The following is a 6,096-nucleotide window of genomic DNA, read 5'->3' as shown; positions in this document are numbered from 1 at the left end:
CTGCGCCAAGGGTCGGTGCTACCAGACCAACCCAGCAGCGCCCCAGCTGCTCTGCCCCAGGCGTCCTGATTCAGCCGCTGTTGAAACTGACCAGGGCTGACTCCAGAAAGCCCAGGGCAGAGCAGCTCTGCCTCTGGCTTTCTGGAGTCAGCCGCTGATCAGTATCAGCAGCGGCTGACTTGGGGACACCTGGGGCAGAGCAGCTGGGGTGCTGCTGGGTTGGTCCAGTAGCGCCGAGGAGCGGCGCTGCGGGACCAACCCGTCAGCACCACAGCTGCTCTGCCCCAGGCATCCCCAAGAGCATATGGGGTGCTGACGGGTTGGTCTCGCTGCGCCAAGGGTCGGCGCTACCGGACCAACCCGGCAGCACCCCAGCTGCTCTGCTGCAGGTGCCCCCGATTCAGCCGCTGCTGAAACTGACCAGCAGCGGCTGAATCGGGGACTCCTGGGGCAGAGCCGGACTATCAGAAGGGAGGGCTATGAGGGGGTCTGGGGTAGCATCCCCTCACCCCACCCCAGACCCCTCATAGCCCCCCCCTTCTGATAGTCCGACATATCTGATAATCCGGCACCCCCTGGGTCCTAAAGGTGCCGTATTATCGGAAGTTTACTGTAATTACTTGGGACAAATAAAAAGAAAACAGGGATGCGTGTGAGAATCAAAGGGCTAAAATGAGGGAACCAGATGGGGACACTGAATAGAGAACCCCAGACAGTGCCCACTGTCCCTCAAAGATTTCAAGAAAGCCAGCGGACGCTGCCCAATGGAACTCTGCCCAGTTATGTGAGCAGATGCAGGAACAGAAATAGGCCCCACAGTCACAGGACCCTCCCTTGGCCAACCTCTGCTTCCTGGCAATGAGCTTATGAGAGGCAGGTAACACTAACTAGCATCTCCATCCTTGGACCAGCTGGAACCCAGTGGTTCACTACTGAACTCTCTTTTTCCTGATCCTAAAAGATGTTCTAAGCCAACTAGAAAGGAAAGGGAACCAGACAATATCCAACCAGTTCCAGGATCAGAGAAATGAGAAAGGTGGCTTCAAACCTTTACTTTCCCTACTGTCTTCTCCACCAAGCGATTAAGCCTTTACGTTTTAGTCCTTTTCACTTGCTACAAGTGCCAGTGGAGTGGAATTTAATGAGACGGTTAACAGTGGGAGGAGATCAAGGCAGAAGCAGAACTTGGAGGAGGAGAGACCACAGAGGAATGAAGAGAAGTGTGAACTATGCTAAGAGCTATGGAAGGAAGGAGGAGATAAAGGGGAGTCTAAAACAAGGCTTTCAAACTGTAATGAAAGTTGCAGCCTTATCTGTGGTATCTTATCCACAGTCCTGTAATATAGCCGTGGAGACACAAAAACAAACAAAAAAGCTGTTAATACCATGAATATCATCTTGTTCAGGTTTTTATTACTGATAGCACATGAATAGAATAATGAATTCTGAACACAGTAGAACTGCATATTTAATTAATATGTATATATTTATTCTTGCAGTTTAAAGACAAATGCATATTTTGGCAACAAAACTAACAAATATTTTGGGTACACATAAATATATAATTTGCTGGGACTATTTCAAAAAATAGATTTGTTTTAAAATTTACAAAAATAAACATGACCCTGTTTTATTAATTATACTTCACTTGTGAAAAATTGCATACTAACCCTCTGCACAGCACAATAACATTGGAATATCAAACCATATATGCCCTGGAAAAATATAACCCTGGAAGGATGACAGTTTAATTATTTCTTATTGACTTACTGGGATTTTAAAATTAGCATATTATTCTGGAATGCAGTTAGTTCTTAGAGAGTTACAGAAATATATTGTCATTCTCTTGTATATTGTTGGTTAGAAAATGGTTGTTAAAAGTTAGTTAATGGTGACAGATGCCAGAATTTTCGAATGATTTCTTGACAAAACATAACAAGTAACAGATGATATTGTAGAGTAATATCTAAGGGAAAAAGACATTATTTTGTAAGGCAATAACTACTGGTATAAATAAAATGTAATTCAATATTGAAAAAATATTCAGAAAAGGAATAGTGGTTACTCCTCAGATATGTGCACTGGATATTTAAATAATTTTGTACTGTGACTTTTGCAAAGATTTTGTTGATTTTGTGGTTACCAGAAGCAAGATGGGCTTCCTAGTACAAAAATATATCCACGGATAGATAGCTAGTCCTTTTCTTTAGTTCAAACCCAGCTCCCTTCTACTTATGTAAATAGATATTAAAATCTTTTTAAAAAACATTAGAGATAATTCTCACTATCCTGTCTAGCATTGCCTATTGCAGTAAGACCAATTTTAAGCAAGGATCCATCTTGCAAAGGGATCCATTTCCACTGATTCCTATTGACTTTGGGATGAGTATGTAGATTTAAGAGTCTGTGCTGGCCGATCATGTTGCATGCCATGTATTTGCCTTACAGCTCTGTTATGATTTTATGGTAGTTTGTGTGAAAAGTGCTCTACAAAACAATGGCCTAATATTGAAGGCTGCTGATCAGGCCCTTTAGTGTCCATCTATACTGCAATTAAACATCCTTGGCTGTCCCTTGCCAGTAAACATTTGATCTTGGGCTGCATTCCAAGCTCTCAGACCTTCCCACTTTGCAGGGTCCCAAAGAGTAGGCCCAACCCTAAGCCTGAACATCTACACTTCAGTTAAAAAGCCTCAGAGCCCAAAGGCCTGAAAATCTGAGGGCATGTCTACACTACAGAGATTTGTCAGAAAAACGGCTGTTTTTCTGACAAAACCTAAGTTACGTCCACACTGCAGTCGCGTCCTTCAGAAAGTAAATCAAAAGAACAGAGGGATTTTTCCAGCATTGCTAATCCTCTTTCTATGAGGAAGAAGCCTTTTTCCAAAAGAACTCTTTCAGAAAAAGGCATGTGTGGACGGAGAAGAGGGAGATCTTTCGAAAGAAAAGGAAAGAGGAAAAAGCAAAGGTACCCTGGTGACCACTCTGCCCATAGTAATAATAGCTTAAATGCAAGATATCATCCATTCAGTATGGACACTATCTTTTGAAAAAGTAAATGGCTTTTTCTATGAGCTTTTGTCTGTGGATGCTCTCTTTTGGAAGAAGTTTTTTCAGAAGATCTCTTCCAAAAAAAAGGTTCTTCCGAAAGAAGCCGGCAGTCTAGACATAGCCTGAATCTGCTGACATGGGCCAGGCAGCCATGGGTCTTTAAATGAGGAGTAACGGTAGTTCGGACTAGGAAGCCTAGTCCGAACTACCTAGTCCATGCCGCGTGTAGCCGCGCGGCACGGAGTCCGCACTAGCGGACATTTAAAAATGGTGGTGCCCGGCTTTATGCAGATGAAGCCCGGGAAATTCAAATCCCGGGCTTCATTTGCAACTCCGGTTGCCTACATTACCACCCTACTTCGAACTAGGGTGGTAGTGTAGACATACCCTTAGAGACATATGTCTACACTGCATCCTTAACTTGAAATGAGCTACGCAATTTGAGCTTATTTTGAGTTAATTTTGAAATAGCTTATTTTGTAATGTGGTGCTGTCTACACAAGCAGGGTGGGCAGCACAGCTCTGCATTGTGTCACTGACACACTCTTGACTCTGTTCTGAATGAGCCTAATGCCAGCTGGTGATTCCCTCCCTGGAGCCAGCTGCTCCCTGAGAAACCTAGCTACCACGAGATGCTCACCAAGGAGCTCCCTGCCCAGAGATCTGCCATTGCAACTGGATCATTCTACCCACTCTCTGAGTGCAGAGTGGAACTTCCACTTGGTCCCCTTGGCTGCCCTGCCAAGGCCCATCGCATCTGGGCTGCAATCACCAAAGCCAAGTATGAGAGCTTGGTGCCCAGCCTAGGTGGCTGCTACAGGACAGATTCACTTTCACCATCTCTGAAAACCAAGACCATGGAGTGACCTCTAGGATTGCCATATTTTAGGTTCCTAAATAGAGGACACTACTAAGGAGGAGATGAAGATGGAACTGTAGGGAGTATTTGGGGAGTGTGTGTATGTTGGAGGGGATGTTTGTGTTCTGGAATGGATATTTGAAAGGCACTGGAGGGGGATCTCTGGCTGGGGTACCCACTGGAAGCTGCAAGTGCTGTGGGAGGGGTGGGCTGGCTTAATGAGGGAGGCCTAGCTGCTGCTCCCAGGGGGATGCTTTCATACCACCATGCCCCATCCCCTCTTCTTCATCCCATCCTTCTTTCCCACTGTCCCCTGTCTCTATTTCATCCTCATTCCCACATCCTCTTCCCCTGCTGTATCTCATCCCTCTTACTGCTCCACTGCCTCTTCCCTCCTCCTAACCCAATGTTCCCCATATGCTCTCACACCTCTTGCCTTGCCCTCCCACTTGGTCTTTCATCCATGTACAGAAAATAGGGTGCTGGCCATGCAGGGAGCCCATCACATGCAGAAGGGGAAGACAACCAACACTAGAACAAAGGAAACAGTGTCCAGCTGCAGAGGCACCATGGGGAGGAGAAGCAGCACAGAACTCCTTCCCCATCCAGCCCAGGCCTCTGTTAGAAGTGGGAATTCTCTCTGCCGCAAAGTGAGTTGTGCCCATGAGAGCTCATGATACCATCTACATGGTTTTTTAGTCTTTATGGTGGTGCTAGACTATTCATTATTTTTGAAGTTTTTCTATATCTATGGACTCCAGCTATACTTCTAAGCCTAATCCTAGAGGAGAGCGTGGTAAACCCCACTGATCCTGATCCTGTGATCCCCTGTTTTTGCACCCCAACTGGCTCTGTCTGGCATCCCCTCTTGCCCCGCCCCTAGTTACGGTTCTGCCTAGGACTGGGATATAACAAGAAACAGAGGCCCTCAGAAGGGGAGATTGTTTGAAATCCTAGAATTAAGGTGGGGGTTGGGTTCTTTTTTGGTTTTATGTTTGGATTCTAACCCTATTTAAAGGAGACTGAGGTTATGTCTACACAGCAAAGTTATTTTGGAATAAAGGCCATTATTCTGAAATAACTATGTGAGCATCTACACAGCCACTCCATTATTTCAAAATAATTTTGTAATAATGGTAAGTTTACTCCGAAATCTGTAAACCTCATTCTACGAAGAATAACACCTAATAGCTATTTCAAAATAAGGTGTGTGTAGGTATTAAATAAGGTATTATTTCAAAATAGCCCCTCACCAGGGCTGTTCTAAGTTGTTCCTCCCCAGTGCCTCCTGGGGCTCTAAATCAAGGTAGCACATCTACATTAGGGAAGCCTGCCTCGGACTAATTTTGAGGCTTCCCTGAAGTGTAGATGTGCTATTTCAAAATAAGCTGTATCTGAATAACTATTCCAGAATAATTTATTATAAAATGAATGTGCAGTGTAGATGTAGCCTGAGTGTAGAGCGTGACCCATTGCACTTTGATATACCCTCTGTTTTGACAGCAGAACTTCTTGTGGATGATAACATAAGATAAATATCCAAATTTGGACAGTTGTGAATGTCCATACCCATTTACTTGCTCCCCTTTGGAATAAGGACCATTTTGTACTACGGGTCAATGCTGACCTAAGGTATGCAACTCCAACTACATGAATACCATAGCTAGAGTAGACATAACTTAGGCTGAGTTGGCAGAGGATCTCCACTGTAGGGTATTAATGGGAGAAACTCTCCCATCAACTCCCCTTATGTTTCTTTTTCTGGGGGAATATCTGAGCCATCAGGAGAGTGATCAACAGTTGATTTATCAGGTCTTCATTAGACCCGCTAAATTGACCCCTGGGAGATGGATCACTGCAGTGCCAATCTCTGGGCAGGTACAGTCATTTCCAAAGACACAAACATGTAGTGAAGTTGCTCAGATTAATAAATCTGTAAATTTATAAGAGGCCAATTTGAGAGTTAATTAAAATTCTCATAAATCTAAACACACTCTTATAGTTATTGTTAGGAAATGCTATACAAATAAAAAATTAGATGTCTATACTGCACATTTCTTCAGTAACAAAAGGCACACAGACCGTGTCATTCCTATGCTTTTAAAATAAGCACCACTTATTTGGAATTAATGTCACTCCATTGTCCTGAGTGGAAGAAACATCAAGTGTCCAGTTCCTTGATTAGA

The sequence above is a fragment of the Pelodiscus sinensis genome, chromosome 1 (genome assembly GCF_052426305.1).
Source record: "Pelodiscus sinensis isolate ZL-2025 chromosome 1, ASM5242630v1, whole genome shotgun sequence".
NCBI classification, from domain to species: domain Eukaryota; kingdom Metazoa; phylum Chordata; order Testudines; family Trionychidae; genus Pelodiscus; species Pelodiscus sinensis.
This window is presented reverse-complemented; position numbering follows the sequence as displayed.